Genomic DNA, 20,150 nt, shown 5'->3' on the forward strand with positions numbered 1-20,150 from the left:
TTACCTGGCAAGATGTATTTGTCTCAAGGAGAAAAAAACCTTTCAAAATGGCTTCCATCTGCCTACACTAGTCTCTAATCCACCATCCTCTTCATTTATGGAAAACACTCTTACGAGTTGTTTAAACTGCTCCTTTTCCCCCACTGAATAATTTGGATTTCAGGACCAAACTACACAATTTTTCACAGGGAAAAATATTAGGAGACTGTATTATTTGTTACCAGGTGGCTATAATGGCACTACAATACTGTTAGCTATTGAGTACTAGAGGGAACTTGAGCCCTCTGAAATCCGTTATCTCTAATATTAGGAGCTTATGATGAGGTGACACCCCCTATCAGTGCTGGAGGGGTTAAGGTGGCTAGATGAGCCAATTAATGCCCCAGATTGCACCCTGAGGAGAAGCGAGGGAGCAAGGATTGAGTAAATGAGACTCAGCTGGACAGGAACAACAGCTTCTTATATAAAGCCCAGAAGCTGCCCATAAAAAGGGGTTTCAGAAGATACAGGGATAATGGCTGAGAAGTGAATGGGATTATTTGCTCTAAAAGTCTTTCCTGTCCTGGGAAGAGTAAATAGGGGGCTAAGTAATGAAGAGGGAGCATTAGGTGTTGTAGTGTTAGGTAGAGATACCACCAGAGAAAAGTCCAGCACATGAAAGGAGCTAATCCCTCGGAAGAGGAGTCCGAGGGGTAAGTAAATCCCTTGACAGGGCCGTAAATATAAAATTAAGGAAAATAAGGCTGAGTTAAATTTTTAACCTCAGATTAATTATTCTCCTTCAAAGAAAGGTTTGTCCTGAGGTCATCAAACAACTGTCTTATGAATTTTCACAACTTATTAGAACACTAGTGGGCACATCCTTTTTATGACTGGAGTTTTTAATACAAATGCACCTACAAATGTCTGAACTTTCTTATTAACAATTCTCAGCCAACTTTTCTGAGTAATAAGTCATAAATCTTTAATTTAGTAGCCTCTCTTTCTAGCTTAGATAAACATTGCTTCACTATAAACTGGGCTACTGGGTATATAGGATAAAGATACTGGGGCAATCTTCTACCACTTCTCTGTAGAAGCTCATGGAGCTATGCCAGATGCTGATTTGTCTCTGATATAGTGCAGCTCCACAAATGAAGATCTGAACATTTAGTATGCAGAAATTTAAATATTAGCCATCAGCTTTCTAACTAAAGTTTAAAAAATCTATTCTGCCTTTGAATAACACATGGTCATACACTTGAGGGATTTTGCTCATTTAAATCTTCCAGTTGGTGGAGTGGGAATTAAATCAGGACAAAACAGCATATTTCCTAAAATCCACATCAGTGGTTTAACCACAAAGTCATGTTTTCTTTAAGGTTTTCCCTAAACTAGGATTTAAAATTGCAATGATAGTATGTTAGCTAATGTGCTTCCTAGCACATTCCAGAAGACTAGAGTAGATAAAGCACGTAGTCTATCATATAAGCTAACCTAGTCAGGTTAAAGCCTCATATAAATTGTATGCCCATTGAATGTTAAATGGGACTGAGAGCCCATGTTTTTACTTGATGGTGTCCAGCTGTAGCTGATACACCCCTGATCAGTATCTCTTGCAGTATGTGTGACTCCTCACACCCTAGAGTCCCTTTGGTTCAGGTCTGAGGCCCTAGACACCATAAGCACCCTTAATGGGCCATTGATTCAGTATTCTGCAGGCTGTGGCAGCCATTCCTGCATTGGTAAAAGTCAGGTAATGGTCAGAAAGTTGGTTTTTGAGAGCCCAAGGGCTAAAGAACTACTTTTAAAATATTGAAAGGAGAGATGCTAGCAAATTTAAATGTCACTTGGGCTACATAAGTACATCACATGGGCTGAATCTGCCTCAAATTGAGTAGTTGACACCTTAAATCAGATCAGGTGCAAGGTATTAGGAGAATAGTTGTTATTGATAGAATTGCAGTACTAATAAAGGCAAATACATTTCTCATTTGCTCTGAGACCTTGATCTCTCAAGTGGGGAACCTTCCACTGTCTGAATTGCTTCCTGTAGTGACTCCAGATCCTGATCCTTCTGGGTGTGGCAGAGAAATTCCTCACTTCTCTAAACTCACCCCATGCTTTCCCAAGCTTACTGTTTGAGGAAATCTAAAGAAAAGAGAAATCTAGTTATCTGCCAGGAGAGGATGAACTCTTAGTAATTTAATCATTAACTCACCATAGTAAGAAGAGAATAGTAATTTAATCATTAACTCACCATAGTAAGAAGAGAATATTAAAGCAAACAAGCAATTGTTCATGTCCCCCAAAATGTGGTGCTCCCCAACTTCCACTGAGGTTAATGGAAGTCGAGCACTTTGTATATCAGAGGATCGAGACTTAAGGTTCAATCAAACTCCCACCAGAGTCAATAGCCAACTTCTATACTCAGTTATATATGTAAGTTCATCGAATTCAGTGACATTTTTTCAGATTTATAATGCTGTTGTTCAGAGTAGAAAATGACCTTGTGTCCCTATTTTTGTCCACAATGATCCAGCTTCCCTGTTTTCAGATATATCATTAGGCAATTTGGCACATAAAACTACCATACATTTCACTCACAATCACCTGCTTCCTCTCGCATATGAATATTTGGCCTAATGTGTAATGTTGTGAAAATGCCACATACCTGAAATATTTGAAAAAGCTATGTTCCAGAAACAGCTGGTTATCAGAATCAGTGGTGATGCTGGAGCTGTGTGGAAAGAATTCACATTGGCTCAGTAAAGAGAGAAATTACACTTGTTTTCTTAAATGTATTACTGTCTTAACTCAAAGTTGATTGTTTCCCTTATAAAACAGAAACAATACAGTAAGCATATGAAACACCACAGTTTTAAGGTGAAGTGTATAGGGAATTTTGAATACTCTCTTTTTTAATAAGGGGTTTCAACTTCAAATCTATTTTCTTCAAATAGTTGAAAACTGTTCCATTGTAATGTAAGACTGTTTTCCTAGTTGAGAGTGGAAATTTTGCTGAGTAAATAATGACTTCTTTCTGGAAATATCCAGTTTATATCTGGGACAAATGTGTGAACTGAATTTTGTCTGGTTTTTAATCATTAAACATTTTAATGAGGCAAAATGATATTCTTGTAGCATTTTTTTTGCATGCTGAAATCTCAAACTGAAAATTGATTATAGTTGTGCAGAACTTATAGGTCCATTAAAGTGCACATGTGTATATGGGTGTTTGCATACTTATGCTCTTCAGCCTTTTTCACTGGATTTGAGAGAGTTCTCATGAAGAGTATCAATTTTGCATGTCTATAAAGGTACTGTGAGGGTCAGTATTCATCTCATACTTGCTTGTCTTAAAACAGCATTTACTATCTTGTTAATACTGAAAAATGACTTACCCTAATTCTGTCTCCTGAGAGCCGCACATCTTTACCATGCTCATACAGTATGTAATAGCTGCCTAAAAGTGGTAAAATTGGTTGCCAGTTTGAGTGCCAAATAGTCTTCTGTCAAGGCTGATAATGAGAGGCTAGTTATCAGCATTCTAGTGAAATCTCAAAATGATTAGCAACCTGACAAGGGACACTAAACCACCTCAAATTTTTATCCTCTTTAGGATTTAAAAATATCCAATCACATACTTGCTACCGTTCCAACTGACTATCCAGGAAACAACTTTTTTCCTTTTATTGAAAATATGTGGCTAACATTTCTTGTTACTCATGTTATATTCTTTCTTAACTGTGTCTTTGTATTTCTCTCACTAGATAAAACATGTACATATCAATGTTAATCACTTGCATGTGGGCTTTATTTAATTAAAACCAGGCAAAGCATATTTTTGTATTTTCATAAGTTAAGTGCTTAAGCACAAGTATCATTTAATAACACTACTTGTGTGCATAGAAATAAATGGTCTATTCAAACGTTTAAAGGTAGGCACGTGCTTATGTATCTTGCACAATCAGAGCCTAACACATTTGGTAACAAGAATTAGCTACTATCCATCCTGAAATTTAAATTACTATCAAGATATTTTTCCCCTTGCCAAAGTTCCATATCATGCTATCACATCTAATGAAGAACTGCCTGTTGATTTGATTCTCCACCTCTTAATAAGTGCCTTATTTTTTCAATGCTTAGGTATATTAGTACCTAATAGAAAAGCACTATGTTGAAACTTTGGTCTAAGAAGTGTTGTACCCAACTTCATACAGACTGATTCTGGCAAAACCAAAACAGAGTATCAGTGTCCTGATTCACACTCCTAGCCCTTAAGCATAAGATCATCCTTCCCATAGAGAGGACATAGGGTGCATCTAGACTGGCATGATTTTGCACAAATACTTTTAACGGAAAAGTTTTTCCGTTAAAAGTATTTGTGCAAGAAAGTGTCTATACTGGCATGTGCCTTTGCGCAAAAGATTTGCTTTTGCGCAAAAGCATCTGTGCCAGTGTAGACACTCTTGCACAAGAAAGCTCCGATGGCCATTTTAGCCATTGGTCTTTCTTGCGCAAGAAATTAACTTGGCTGTTTACACTGGCCCTCTTGCACAAGAACACTTGCACAAGAAGGCTTGTCCCTGAGCAGGAGTGTCGGATATTTGCGCAAGAACCACTGATTTTGTACAGTACAAAGTCAGTGTTCTTGCGCAAATACTTGCGGCCAGTGTAGACAGGCGGCAAGATTTTGCGCAAAAGCAATTGCTTTTGCGAAAAATATTGCCAGTCTAGACATACCCATAATGTAAATATCTTCAGTAGTAAGATCGTAAGAAGTCCAGTAAACCAACAGCATAAATTGTGTTGTGGTAATTTTATGCAGCATAATTTAAGTGGTATGTGCAGTTGACTAGTACACAAACTGAATTAAGATAAAGGCAAATATTTTGAATATTATCTGCATACTAGGAAATATAAATGCAAAATGGGAAGCCAGAACAGAAAACAAGCTATGAAATGTCTTGATACTATGACCTATGCAGCAGCATAAAGAATTAAAATGAAAAAAATAAAATAGTGTGCTAACAAAGGAAACTATTAGTATGTGCCATAAGAGCTAGAGGTGAGAGGATAAAATCCACTTGTTATACATATTATTAATGTTATATTTTCTTAAAATGATGAGGTAGTATTAAACCATTTTGAAAGTGTGCATGTGTAGTCAATGGTAGAAGATAAGTGGTGGAGGTTTAATAGGTTCTTCAGTTCCACAGCCAGAAAATGAGACTTGGATTCTTGATTTTAAACAATTGGGTCTTTGGCCATATGAAGCATTCTTTGCCATTCCCTGTCTCCAGTGCCATATATGTTCCTCCTTTAGGCCAGGACAATTGGGTAGTGATCACTGACTTGACTATCTCAATGAATACTGGTGTGCAGGGCAGGTCCTAATACTAGATTTGTCAGCCTAACGAATCAGCATAAGCCGTGGACTACATGTAGTACTGGAAACTAGGAACTCCTTAATTCTAATCTGGCTCCTCCATTCATTCAGTGTATTGCTTTGGATAAAGAACAGGATTAATCTTTGTGTCTGAGGTATAAATCATTTCTTATTTGAAACAAGCTAGTCCAGCCACACTCAGCTGAGAAATAAGCAGCTGTTTCTTCTGTTACAGGGACTGTTGTGAAGATTAATTTAAGATTTGGAGAGATCATTCAGCAAGTACAGATCTGTGTGTGTATTAACGGCCAGATTTTTAAAGGCCTGAAGTGATTTAGATGTGATTACATGGGTGATGGTATTTCTTTGGTTTGCAGAGATTGCACTGCACCTTAAAGGGGGTGGGGTATTTGGCTGGCTGAATGAATGGAACTGTGCTTTAAGGTTTGGTGAAAGGCATAGGAAGAGAGGAGATGAACTGCTGCAAAAGGGTCTTCATGGTTGCTTACTTACCTCCTGGGAATGAGGATTTTTGAATAGGCAGCCCTATGGCTTAACCTTCCCTCTTGCACAGAGCAGGTGGAGGCTGCACACTTCCACTATTTGTGGTAAAATATCAGTTTTGTATGTAGCCAAAGGCCAGGTTTGGTCTAGACCTACTGTGGACCTACTAGCCACCCTTTGAGGAGGAGCTGGGAAGAAATTTTTCCCTTACCACCATATTTCTTTGTTTTTTGCCTTCCCTACTGCAGGTTCAGGTGATTATGTTGCAAGTCGTTATCTAAGTGTAGGGCGGATGTCCAGATCGAGTACTCCGTAGGAAAAGTATTCAGTGACCAGATAAATGGCTTGGAAAAAGGACTTCAAAAGAGGTGTTAAGGAAAGGAGTGGATGGGGGTAGTTGGGGACTCCTATGATTGTTATAGCAGGGAGTCAGCCCCCATTATAATAGCCATTGTAACCCTCCTTTGAAGGTGGGGTTGAGGGTAAGGTCCCAGTAATGGATTTGCTGGACGGATGTGGATTGAAAAAGGGGGGAGTTGATAAAAGCTCTCTGGGTAATTATAGAATAAACATGGGGTTAGCTATACTGTACACTTTTATCTGTTGGGTTATTCTAGACATCTAATTAAGCTGCAGCTTGATTCAACTCATGTCAAACATCTCAATTCCCCCTTTTTGTATAGCCAGACAATATACAAAGTGATCACTAGATGGCAATACAACACTTGTTCAGAGAAATTACTAACAGCACACAATGAATTCTTTTTTTCAGGGAGATTTTGTGATTCTTTGGGAGATGTAATTGTACCCTATAGTATTACATCTTATTCTAATATGGGTCAAATTCACATCTGGCATAAGAGGGTGCAATTCATTAAAAAAATTTTTTGATGCAGTTGTTGGCTTGTGACAAGGTTAATATACTTCTATCTGTTTAGTTCTTTTCAGAACTATCTATGCTACTCATGTCTATTGGCCCTTAGCAGCTTTTTGAACATATTAAATGCAATTGCTGTGCAGAAATCTAGCCTAAAATAATTCATTTAGGTTTAGGTATCCCCTATTCCCATTTAGCTTTCTAACATCCTTCCTGTGTACTGCCTTTAAAATCTTTAACATCACACAGGTGTTCTCTTTACATTTCCTTTTTTCTGATTAATGTATGCCTATTTCACAGCACATTAGCATTTTGGGAGTACACAAGGAAGCTGTATAACTGGTATTCTGTCTACTCATTGTCCCCCTCCTCAGGTTTGGCTGTAGGGTGTGTTGGGGTGGTGTGCGTGTGTGTGTGTCTGCGCATGTGTCTGTTTGCATTTAGCCTTGGGCTAAATAAAACTGACAATGTTTACCTTAACACTTACCATATCTTAGCTGTTGTTGCTCAGGTAACCATCTCACTCAACTGACTGACCAGTGACAAGTTTTTGTAGGAAGTCTGTTCAGTTGTGCTCTTAATGTCTCAAAGTTTTTATTTACCTATTTCTGCTATTAAGGGCTCTCACTTTTTTAGGTGATATAACTGTGCAATCTGCTACCTTGTGGTACATAGCAGAGCACTTGATCATTGTCTAGATTATTTTTGATGCCAAGAAGCACTTTTCAGAACTATCAGGCAGGGAAAACTTTCTGATACAGCCCTTGTCTTTAGAAGGTCAAAATAAGTAATTTCTAAATCACACACTAATTTTTATATGGCATTTCATGATTTGTTCTGTTTCTATACATACATTTTCCCATCTGCAGCATTCTTATTCCATGATATATGTAAAACATCTTTATTGAGAGAGATTACTTCAAATCTTCAATTCAGTTATTTTAAAGAAACAATGGAATGTGCTAGAGAATATTTATGAGTACTAGTTTACATCTTTGGATGCGAGGATGAAGATCTACCACACCACAAGAAAGCAATAATCACCCCAGGCTTCTCAAAAAGGCATCCTGTCAAACACCCTTCTGAATGTTATACATTGCTTAATTTTCCTTAATTTTCCAAGTGTTCATTTATTCTGTCCCTGATTAGTTCATTCAGTATCTTCCCCAAGAGAGAAGTCTCTTTCACTGTTTATTATTTCCGTCCTGTCCACCCATCTGCTTATTTTAGCTACTTCTTCCTTCCTCCCTGCTGGCTTCTGTATGGAACTTACTCACAGGGACCAGTGGTTTACATAGCAGATTGATTTGAGGTAACGCAGGCAAGAATTCAATTATTTTCTTCCCTTTTGTGAAGGAAGGTGGGCGTGACTGTTTGCCTTTGGTGTGGTACCAAGAAGACATTTGTATCCTCAAGTATGTTTCTGAATAGTAATCCAGGGTTCAGTATAAAAATTAGTGGGATGCCTTACTTAGTTTAGCATTGAATCCCAATATGTTCCTTTTCATCTAGTATAACACATACTCACTGAGTCATGCTTCATCCTTCACCTCCACCCACTGTAAGGTCATGCTCTTACTGAAGCTCTTAAGAGCAATATGAACATGAGCCTTCCTCACAAAGCCTGCCTTTGTGAAAGCTCCCTTAAACTCTGACTGGAGGCATTCCATGTGTGATGCCAAAATATCATAGACTGCATGAGTTGTAAAACACTTCTGGTACTTGTTCTGTTCCACTGTGTGATAGTACTAAGGAAAAACGAGTCCAGTGGCACCTTAAAGATTAACAATTTATTACCAAGGAAGTACAACAAGGATGTTATTACAACTTATATTTCTGCTTTAATTCCCCCACAGCCTGTGAAAATATTTTGCACATTTCTGGGCATAATTCAATTTTAATTTCCTTTGGTCTTAATTTTTAATATTAAGAAATGAATATTTTTCCTGTTAACTGTCCAAATTAAGTGTGCCTAAGAATGCTGCCAGTCTTGGATTATTTTAATACATCTCAAAAAGGCACATGTATACCTGTAAGTAAAATAAGATATTTATAGAGTGGAATTACACTTTTTCACAGGTGAATTGTGATCTTCAGTTTTCAGAAAGCAACAAACCTGTACATATCCATTGTTTGTCTGACTGCTGGGCAATATATTAGAAGCAAGGTGGATAAAGCACCATGGCTACGTCTACACCGGCATGATTTTCCGGAAATGCTTTTAGCGGAAAAGTTTTCCGTTAAAAGCATTTTCGGAAAAGCGTTTCTAGATCGGCAGGATGCTTTTCCGCAAAAGCAATCGGGGCTTTTTTGCGGAAAACAGTACTGTGCTGTTTACACTGGCTCTCTTGCGCAAATGATTTGCACAAGAGGGCTTTTGCCCGAATGGGAGCAGCACAGTATTTCCGCAAGAACACTGACTATCTTACATGAGATAGTAAGTGTTTTTGTGGAAATTCAAGCGGCCAGTGTAGACAGCTGGCAAATTTTTCCGCAAAAGCAGATGATTTTGCGGAAAAACTTGCCAGTCTAGACACAGCCCTAAAGAATAGCTCTGTGTAGCCTGAAAATTTGTTTTTTCTCCAGTAGAAGTTGGTCAACTAAAATATATTACCTCACCCACTTTTTCTCTCTAATATTCTGACCAACATGGCTACAACAGAACTGCAAATGACAATGGAGATATCACACATACTGGGATGCTTATGCTTTCAAGCTACATCATAATAACAATTCATAATTCAAAATAGGACCTAGTCTCTATCTATTCTTTTCTTTTTATGAATGAAGAGGTAAGTTAGATGAAGGAGCAAGAAATACATTTGGTTTAGCTTCAGAGTAATGGCTGCAACATTGTAAAACTATACAAATGAATATATAAATTCTTCAGAGGAGCTTCCAGAAACAACTCCATAGGAAAGAGGAAAAATAACTTTTAAAACGTGTTCTAGCGATGCATTGATTTGGCTCCAGAAAGGCTAAATTTGAGGGCAGAACGAAAACACATACATGCAATTATTACTCTGTGTGTATAATTCCTTCAACACTCAAGAGTTAGAAGCATCTATTTAGTTCTGGATGGTTGAAGTGCTAAAATATTAAACTGTTTTGCAATGAAATTCAAGTCAGCTAGAGTTACAAGCTTCCACAGAAAATTTTATCCCATTACTCCCCTGGGATTTCCTGCTGAAAGTTTGTTCTCATTGCTCTGTTGTTTCCAAAACATTATGTAAGGAGGAGTAACGTTTTGCAGTTTCTCTCCTGTGGGCTTTATTTTTCTGTAGCTTGTTTTAAGTCAGTCACACAGTCTGATTCTGATCTCAGCCACACTGGTGAATATATGGAACAACTCATTTGAAGCCAAAGGAGTTATGCTGGATTTACAGTGGCCTAAAATGTTCTGAAGTAGGCAAAGTATTTTTCTTTCTTAGCAGAGTGAGTCTAAGTTCCAAATCTTAACTTAAAGGATAGGTCTATAGTTGTAAAGGTGTGAATTTCATACTTTAAAAAATCATGCTTGGTTAAAACACTTATGCCCAGCCACAATATTTTAGAGTTCTCCTTTCAAGCAGTTGAAATTTCCAGATCAGACTCCTGACCTATCTGTATTTTGCTTCCCAGGAGAAACATGGATCAATTCTGGAATTAGTGCAAATCTTGATTTAATCTAGTTTAAAAAATGCATTGATTATAAAGGTGATCTGCAAAGATCTTACCACATATTACGAAAACAAAAAACCCCCCACAACTTTTTAAACATTCCATAAGAGGAAAAAATATACAGCTGTTGACTGAAACAAGTAAGCAGTACTGAATTTAAGAGTGAACAAGTCTCTCTCTCAAATTTGACCAGTGTATTTTAAGAAAAGATATTGCAATTCACAAGCTATCAGTGAGTAGTCCCTTCGACTTCACATCTCAGTTAAATCAACAAGACTACCTTAATGAATGTGTTGAATTAGTGTATGTCCATTAGAGTGACTAATTTTAACACCACATTATATGCTATAATGGAACGTAGGGGATATAGTTGGCATCATCAATTAAAGGTTGACATTAGCTGCTTTAGAGCCCGAGTATAGAAAAAAGGAATTGCCCTTAAATATTTTTTTGTACTTAGATTTTTTTTTTAAATAAGATTGTTTTCAGATTTTTCAAAAGCCTTAGGTGTCTAAAGATGCCTAGTGGGATTTCAAGAAATGCTTAAGCACTGAGCTCCCATTGCTTTCAGGTGTCATCTATGTGCTTTTGAAAACACAGTAGTTGCTTATCTCTATCATTAGGCATCCAAATACTGCTGAAAAATCTGGTATTTAGTCCTCAGTAAGAAATCCTTTCGATGATCTGGAGGAATTAAATTTTTTTTAAAGTGATTGGAAATTGTATCCTGACCAAATGTGCTACAGTGAAAACTTTTTTATCTGGCACTCGGTTAACCAGAAAACTTTGTTAACCGGCATTGCCCCTAGACACAATACTGTCACATCTTCAGGCGCATAGGCCCGGCTTGGTTTACCATGATTGGCTTAACAATTTATTTAAGAACTCAAATAATCGTTTTGAACTCAAAATAGAAATGTGAGATCAACTGACTGACACTACAAAACTATCAATATTGAAAACTTGAGTTTTGCTATTATCCATTGGTTTTTCCCAGGTTGATGGGACCCTCAGAACTGGAATTTTTAGGTAACCGGAATGCGCTAATCCCTGAGCGTGCTGGATAACGCAGGTTTTACTGTACTTTAAATCTCTACTGGAGAAATGATTGTTTCTCTGGGAAAGAAAAATAAAAAGGTCCAAAACCAGGATCATTTCTTTGCAGTTCATAGGGCCTGATAGATTTTTGCGCTAGTACTCAAAAGAAACAGATCATGATTTTATGCTGCAGCTGGACCATAGGTTGAGGAGAAGAGGCACAGCTACCTTCTTTGTTAATTATTTCATGAGGGGACCTGTGGAATAGGGATGGTCAGCCTCTGTTGACATTGATACAGTTGGTGACAATTTTGAATTAGAAATTTTCTAAATTTAGAAAATAAATGGGAAAAGTTTGATGGAATCTTTAGGATTTAGTAGCTTTTTAAAGCCAGAAGGGACCAGTGTGGTGATCTAATCTGGTTTTGTGCAAAGCTCAGATGTAACATCACCCACCTTTCAGCCTCACGTGGAGGTCAGGGAAAGAGGTAGCATGAGGGAGAAGTCTGAGCCCACTGCTTCATGCAGCGCACACGACCTCCTTCCCTAGCCGATTTGTTGAGATGACTAGATGTACAGGAAGAGATAAAATGGCCCCTAACATTAGGGGACTGTCTATCTGTTAAGCAGGAAACAGCTTTCTGGAGCCACGACTCACTGGCTGGTCCCTTCACCACAACCTTTTATTCACCAGCTCTATGTACAGTGCAGAGAAGGGGCTGCACTGCCTCCAAAGGAAGATTGAGCCCTGATGCTTTTCTCAGCAGTAGCAGTTCCTCTTCTTCCTTCCCACCCCATGGAGGAGGTTCAAGTATTAGGACATCACTTGAGGACCCAACACAGCTAAATGGAGCTCAGGTTTAGGAGCAGGTTATGTAGGAGCAGTGTCAGTAGTGTTGAGTTCACTGGGAATTCAGATTTACTGAGACCTTGAAGAGGGGAGTTGCAAACAGTATAACCATGGGGGGCTGTGTGTGTGTGTGTGAGGGAACATGACAATGGGCAGGACACACGACTTTTGGGAAAAACACTATTGGGGAAGTTTTGGATTAGGGAAGATGAGGTGTTTTATGGTAGAGGGAGGATTTTTTTGGTGGGGGAGGCAAGCTGCAGTGATGGGAGAGGGAATGGGAAATGAGAAATGAAAGGAGTTTGGCAGCAGAAGGGATTTTTTTTTGGGAGGGGGGGAGAATGTTTGGGGAAAGATAATGTGGTAAATACCTGCAAGGGCTGGGTGGTAGTACTGGAACAAAGGAAGAACTATAATATTTTGGGGAATAAGCAAGTGTAAATGGGAGGTATGTGGCACTAAGTTTCTCTGTCCCCCTCAACTTCTCTGGCAGTTACTCTTCTGTTTTTGCCACCTGGGACTCCAGGGCTCTAAAGAAAGGACTATAGAGAACACTGATACTTTTGTGCCTGGGGTGGTACTTAATCCATGTGTAATACTGCTCAAATCTAAAATGATACATTTTGTAAGTGCTGTTTAAACTACTTCTGTTCTGTGTTGGGTGGCATCCTAGCAAACTGTACTGAACTCAAAAGATGTATGCTAGTGATCATTTAAATGTATTGCCTTACCTATGCATATTTTAATCTTTGTGGAATGATTTACATAATCTATCCTCATTAGATAGTGTAGACTTGGCCAAAAACTTCTCAATCTCAATTCATATTAGTGTGCAGAGTGGGGGTTTATACAGGTGTAGTTCATAGAAAAATAAACAGAATTGGTATAAACCCTGCATTTTGGCAATTCAATGCATGTGTATTGAGAATTTGACTCAAACAACAATGATTTGTCTTGCCTAAGAGAAGTCAGGAGAACAAAGAGGTATTCTTACATCTTAAAGCTATGAGGAATGGAAAAACCTGGGATCTACAGAGCGAATGTAGTAGGGAAAGAACTAATTTCCCTGAAATAGCAATATACTTCCTTGCTGAATGCAGGAAATCAAAGAGTACTTAGAGAACTTAATCACAAAATCAAACCATACAACAGAGTTGTTAGAATGGCTATTAATTTGAACATTGCCTGGTTCACTACTGTCAATAAAGTCAAGGTTACTGTATACCAAATAAAGATTGCCCTTTCACTTGCTATTTGGGAAGTAGTGCATTTTGGAGATAAGATAACAGCGTACCTTCACACAACTAAAGCAGGATTTTAACAAATGGCAGAGTATATCAAAGACTGAGAACAGCTGGTCTTGATCCAATAACCAGCTGACAGTTGTCCAGGTTTTTTTTATGATTAATCAATGTTTAATTTTGTCTACAAAGGCTTTTCAAAATAATACTCTTCACATTGACTCTGAATGGTGACTATTTAATCTACAACTGGAGCTGTATTTTTTTAAAAATAGCTTCATTATTTTCCTTGCCTTGATAGGTATATTCAGTAGAAGCAGCTTTAATTAAACTTGTGAAGACTAAAAGAAAAAATCCAAGGGTGGTTTTGGTGTAGGGAATGAAGAATTACTAAAGTTTGCACATAGAAATGTTTTGGCAGAAATAATAAAGTACAATTATTAAATCTGGGAAGGCCAGGGTTCAAGAAATTTAACAATGGCAAAGATTTAACTCTCAGGTTAGAGAACATTTAGAAAAATTATGTACATTGGTCATTTTTCAAATGAGACTTAGAAGTAAAGTTTAAAATCAGATCCAGATTCATGAGGAGAAATTGTATGCCATTTTGGGCTCCTGTTATGTGATGCAGTGACACGCTTGGCAATATGAAAACTAACACTTTATAGAATTGAGCTCACACTCTCCTACTAATTCCAGCCCAGAACTGGGACAACATAACTGGCAAAGAAAGATGATTATAATGGACAGGATAGAGAGAGTGCTGAGATTAATTGATGTCAGGGCAGAGAAAGAATATAAGCAATGAAGAAAACTGGGCAGAAGGGTTATGGAACTTGGCATAGGGCTTGATCCTACATCTATTGAAGTCATTGGCAAAGCTCCATTTGACTTCAATGTGCAGGATCAAGGTCCTAATCTTGCAGGGCATCTGGGAGAGGAGGAGGAAGGTACTGAGATAAAATATTCAGTTGCAGGAAAAAACCAGGAAAGCAGGAATGCTGAAAAAGACTTGGGCTCACTCTGGACAGGCACTCGACTATGATGATTTATTAATATACCATTTGCAACCCATCTAACAAATTTTATTTTTGTGTTTAAAATTTGCACTCAGATCTGAGGTAATTATTCACTTCCATTTTTCCATCATGCTTACAGATATAGAAGGCCAAATCCTCAACAGGGGTAAATCAATATAGCTCTGGATCTGGCATGTATGTTTATGGTTTTGGATTTGTTGTACTGACTCCTTCATTATTTAAGAGATCTTGCAAAAGTAGAATTTTCAGAGAAATGATTTTTAGAACTATGAAAGACGTTACCCACTTTTTTGATGCCACATGAGGCAAACACCAGTGCTTTCCTTGCCAGCCAGCCTTTAAACATTATTTGGCAATCTCTGCTCTCAAGTTCAATATATGTAACTCCTTTTTAAACCTCAGTCAATTCTTTTCTTTTACTAAATATCTTCTAGAAGTGGGTGCAGGCTATCTGTGAGGAAACAGTCTGACCATATGAAGCTAGCACATTTACTTGTATTGCAGTGTTGCAACAGCTGTGGTAGTGTGACTAGGCTTTAGGAATTCAGGGAAATCAACACTGGATGGACTGAATCAACACTTTTGGATTAAAAATGTATAGGTTTAATGACTTGGCCTACCTGTATGTTAAATGTGCCTTTATAATTCTTTCACTCCCTGAGTCATGTCTGAGAGGGTATGAAGTCATGTTTAATTGTTTATAAAGATTCTCCAGCAGCAGAAAATTTGAATACTTGCTAGGGGGTAGGGCATTTGCCAGTGGTGGGTGGGTGGGTTCAAGTCCTGGCTTGTCTGCCCACATGGGAGCAGCCTGACAGCCAATACAGGCTGCCCCACGGATGGAGCTGGCTCCCATATTAGGAAGGCAGGATAAGGGACCCTCTGAAGGTAGTGTGGGTTCTGGAGTGGACTAGGGAATAGAGCATTCACCTAGGAGTGCAGGGTGGTGGACTCTTAGGCTACATCTGTACTACAAGGTTTTTGTGCAAAAGCATTTTGCACAAAAACCTGCGAAGCGTCCACACCTCCAATGAGCTCTGTGCAATTAAATAGGCAGTTAAATGGCAGAACAGAAGATTTTTTCCGCCGTAGGTAAACCTCCTTTTCTGAGACAACTGCTTTTAGCACTACAGCTATTGCATAAGAAGGCAAGTGTGGACACTCCAGAAGGGTTTTCTTGCGCAAGAAACCCCTATGGGAAAAAGCACAGGTGCTCCGATGGCCATTCTGTGAATGGCCATCAGAGCTTTCTTGCACAAGAGAGTCTAAGCAGTGTGGACACTCTTGCACAAAAGCACATAGCTTTTGCGATGTACTTTGAGGTGTGGACATACTCTTGCACAAGAAGTTTTTGTGCAAAAACTCTTGTGCAAAAGGCTTCTTGTGCAAGAAGCATGTAGTGTAGACATAGCTTATGCCTTAACCCTCTCCTAAAGTTGGGTATATGGGCCAGATTAACTTTTGTCCTAGCAGATGAACCCAGTACTTACCCTGTGAATAAACTGGTGAGAGCCACTCCTACTGATTATAGCCAGTAACTCAGTGATTAGGGCATTCACATCAGATGCAGAAGATGATGATTCAAGGCTATGTTCCAAATTAGATGAAGTAGAGACTTGAATATGGGTCTTCCATGTGAGTGTCCTAAGCATCGGACCATAGTAGCCAGTCCTCAAAATTCTTGATCTGTTTGCATTTTATGCAGGGTCTGATCTTGTAGGCATGACATGAGAATGCATATGGGATTGGGACCTGCAAGTAAGAGGTGATACCTCATTTGAGAATCCTGCTTTGGGGCCATGCAAGGGCTCTGGCTTCAACAACTGAGCCAAGCAGCTTATTAGCTATGAGGCAACATCAGCACTTAGGTGGCTTAGCACATGCTCGCCAACAGAAATTTAGGCATTTGTGGGGTGAGGTGACAACTAAATGGTAGTTTGTCAGTAGCACCTAATATTGAATTTAAGAACTGGAAGGGGCCATTAGATGCCTATGTGCTATTGTCGATCTAGCCCTAAGTGCTCAGACATTTGAATACAATGCTGACTGCCCCCTTTGCTCTGGATATTTGGCAATGAAGAAAACGGTAGCAAGACATTCTCAATAATCAAATGTTGATGATGGGGCTGACACCATATTTCATCACTAGTTGTGTTCATGGAGAGCCATGGATATTGTATTAAAGGATTTTACAGGGAAATGTTAATCTGTAGCACCTAGCACAGTGGTTGGTGGACAACTAGTTTCCTCAGGCGGCCCATCAGGTTTTTATGTGTGACCCATGAGACATTTTGGTTGCTATTGCCCAGGTGCAAGGTTGCCAGATCCCTCTGGTTTCCTTACACACACTTTTTTCCCCTACCAGTATTAAAGTAATACACACAAGTAAGTGTATGTAAAGTGAGGGGTGTGCTCACTGCACACAACATTGACTGAGGGACATGAACTCCCTCTGCATCCAGTGAAAGTGCCACTATGTTTCAATTGGCACACCCCACAAATTCTAGGTGTGCAAGTGTGGTTAGCAAAACTGTCCTCTTCTGAGACACTGTCTTGGTCACCACAATCTTGGTGCCCACTGAGCCACTCATAGGGCCCACTGACTAGCTTAGGTTGCCCATCGCTGACCTAGAGTTCCTTGAATTCTGGCCCTAAAATGAAACTGATATGGAAAGTATCCCTTGGCTGCAATGGAGAGAGAGGTGAACTACCCACTTCTGCAACCATTGCTATAATATTGAGCTGCTATTTGTAGAACTTTCCATGTCTCCTGAATTGTTTCTAGACTGAAATGACAAGGGAACTATTGAAGGCCTTTGTCCCTTTTACTGCATAGTACAGTAATTAAAGTTCTTAATTCACAGCATCCTCTTTCTAAAGATCTTAGAGATAGACATCTATGTGGCACTTCCAGTTTCCTCCTCTGTCTGAAGCAAAGGAAGAGAATAGGTTGTTTAAAAAGAGTCATGCCAATGTTTACTTGATATAGGTACTTTTTGACATATCCTGTGTAGATAACTTGTGACAATGTAATATCGTCCACTGTTGAGGAATAAATCTGAAAATGTGCTGATGGCAGTGGTAACATTCTACAACTTAGAAAGTGCTTGCTAGTACATTTTGTATTGACCCTGCTTCTGTTTCTAAGTAAACACAACAGTTCTGCTTTGCTTGCTTCAGACCTTATTTCGCTGATCAGAGTTTAAAAGAAGACAATAATATAAAATGACATCAAATAGCAATAGCTCTCACTCTCAAGCAGCAGCAATTGTACCTTAATAAACCATAGTATTCACGATTTATGGCCAGGCATACCTATTCATCTTTGATTTCAGGAGGTCTTTTCAAAGGCATGATATCTCAGCATAATCTTCAAACCACTTTTACCTTCTTCTAGTTGCAGTGCCCCATTCAAAATAAATAGCACTTCCACATTGTAAGGTCAAAACATGTTGCACCAGAATTAAGAACACCCTTGAAAGATGTCATTGTAAGAATAATAAACAATAGTTTTCCCTTTGGCATGTGCCAATGTTAGAAGTCCTAACATTTCGTTATCATATCAATCTTTTACTGTCTTCATTGCCTTGTCACCCGTGTAAGGTGTCAAAAATAACCTACTTATTCATTTTTATTATGTCACCAGAAGTTTCCAATTGAGGTGGGTGACTCATTGTGCCAGGTGCTTTACTGACACATAGCAACTGATAATTCCTGACCTAAAGAGAAGTACACAAGACAAAAGGCAGGAGAAAGAAAGGATTGTTACAATTCATATTTTAGAGGGGAAAATCTGAAGCACAGAGACTGAATGACTTGCCCAATATCACACAAGCAGTTTGTGGCAGAACTGGGCAGAGAATCCAGATCACCTCAATCCAGGTAAGTGCCTTTCCAAACCTTCTTTCTGATTGGAATGTTTGGTAGTTTCTTCTTCAAATCAGGTAGGAGTGAGAATTATTTCATGTCCTGAGTTTGGCAATTTAGATCCAGTGCCAAAACAGTGTATAGTATAATCAATTATTATATTTATTGCTTTTTCAGTTACCATAATCTTTAGACCTACAAACTTTGTTTTAACTTCATGTAGACTGAACAAAGAGATCAATCTGCTTGCTCATTATTGGCAAGAGAACCATTTCTGGAGCCTTCTCTTGGCACATCTCCATTCCAAATTTGCAGTTGCATAGTCTTTCTGACATGTCCTTTTTCTCCTTAGTAGGCACAATTGTTCTTTGTCCTTTACAGGACAGACTAGCATGCATAAAAATCTCAGCTCAGCCTAAGGAGTGATTTAATTCTGTCATGTTTGGGACCTGTTATATGGCCCCAAAGCAAGTTTCCCGTGATTGTTATCAAGTAGTCTTTCATGAATTCCTGCACTGTGCTTTATTGGTAATAGCAATACTGTGTTAACTTATTTCTAGTTTCTCATCTAGATTTGTGTGGTGTTGGAAAATTTCCTCCTTAAACTCATTGCTATGTATTTTGCTGCTTGCTGCCTTACTTATGTTGTTGCAGGACAGGTTCCCATTCTAGTAAAAAAGAGTTTAAAGATCTCCTGTGGGCACCATCTTCCCCAACCTGTGGCAGTCACACCAGGAACATGGAAATTCCATTTTGTTTTGTGTGTGCATGTTGGTTAAAACAGATGATCCCTGCCACAATGAGCTTATGGTATAAGTACATACTGAGATATGAGTGGATAAAACAGAATCCAGAGCAGAAAGTAACTCCACGCATGTACATGCTTTTGTCAGCATTAACTTGCACTGGATTTTTAAGGAGGAAGTAGTCTCTGTTCCAATGGACACATTTCGCCCCCCCCCCCCACTGCTTCATAGGAATCATGGCTTTCCCTTTCAGATCTGCGGAGCCTGGAATGTTCCAGGTGAGCCTCAAGGGCTTTCACAGGTGCTCAATTACCTCTGCTTCCCACTTCTCCAGGTTGCGTGGTATTTCTTTTCTTGTTTGCCCTGTTTGTTAAATTCCACGTGTCACGTTGGAGGAGCGCATCGGGATCTCAGTCCCAAACCATAAATTCAGCCATAGTTCAGTTCAAACAAAGATGTATTGCTCAACTTGTCTGCATCTTTTTTTCTTTTTAACTGAGTTACTACAGGTCACTGTTCTTCAAAACAGGCTGTCAGGTGCACAAAATAGAGTGATGCTGATAAACTGGGGTTGGTAACTGCAGCAGGTGAAGTTGGAGTTTTTCTTGGTGACCTCATAGAGGGTTCTTTTCAAACAACTTCACTGTCACATGGTATTCACCGCCAAACAGCTCGATTGGCAGCTATAAGTTAATATCTGTGTGGTGTTAGTACATAACGCTAAGCCTTTGTGAGACCACCATTATGACATTACCTTTGCTCACCTCACACATCAGTTTTCTGACAGCCAGTTCACAATTAAGTGGTTGATTTGATATATATTTTCTTATCCATTTGGGAACATGAGCAGTCCAGTCAAAATGAAACTTTCATTAGAATTGCTTAATTGTGAAACCACAATACTGCTGGATATTTTATCTTGCCACTTTATATTCATGAGTGAAGGAATCCATTGT

At 38.9% G+C, this 20,150-nt stretch overlaps 1 protein-coding gene and 1 long non-coding RNA gene across 2 annotated transcripts in view; one reads left to right on the forward strand and one right to left on the reverse strand.

The window, feature by feature from the left end:
• The first annotated feature begins 222 nt into the window (after positions 1 to 222).
• The window catches only part of TLL1 (tolloid like 1), a 397,022-nt gene continuing 377,094 nt past the window's right edge, over positions 223 to 20,150 (forward strand). The window contains exon 1 of the mRNA XM_075930164.1: positions 223 to 692. The gene's annotated coding sequence lies outside the window, so the exon portion shown is untranslated. The remainder of the gene's footprint in view (positions 693 to 20,150) is intronic.
• Positions 1,795 to 19,899, reverse strand: LOC112546255 (uncharacterized). Its single transcript, XR_003089905.2, has 3 exons — positions 19,508 to 19,899; positions 2,654 to 2,719; positions 1,795 to 2,130 (listed from the first exon to the last, which is right to left on the reverse strand). It is a non-coding gene; the product is annotated as an uncharacterized LOC112546255 (long non-coding RNA).

This window comes from Pelodiscus sinensis, chromosome 5 (genome assembly GCF_049634645.1).
Source record: "Pelodiscus sinensis isolate JC-2024 chromosome 5, ASM4963464v1, whole genome shotgun sequence".
Lineage (NCBI taxonomy): Eukaryota > Metazoa > Chordata > Testudines > Trionychidae > Pelodiscus > Pelodiscus sinensis.